The sequence below is a fragment of the Otolemur garnettii genome, unplaced genomic scaffold (assembly GCF_000181295.1).
Source record: "Otolemur garnettii isolate 467f Iridium unplaced genomic scaffold, OtoGar3 scaffold00297, whole genome shotgun sequence".
NCBI classification, from domain to species: domain Eukaryota; kingdom Metazoa; phylum Chordata; class Mammalia; order Primates; family Galagidae; genus Otolemur; species Otolemur garnettii.
The window spans coordinates 632,395-632,658 of NW_003852692.1; positions in this window are offsets into that span (position 1 = coordinate 632,395).

The window sequence follows — 264 nt, forward strand, 5'->3', positions numbered from 1 at the left end:
AGGTTGCCACTTGATACATCTTGAAAGTTTCAAATGATTTCTCTAAGATGTCCTTAAAACAGGGGAGAGCACTTGACACTTGAAACTGATCTTGATTATTTCTAAATACCCAAGAAGCTGGACAAGCCATTTCCCTTTGCTCTCTTGTTTCTTCACTCCTTCTTCAATAAGATGGACAGCTCTCTTTTGCTTTATACCCTGTTTACTTCTGAAAACAGCACAGTTTTCCTGTATATCAAAGGAGGGATCCAGCCCTTTTTTTTT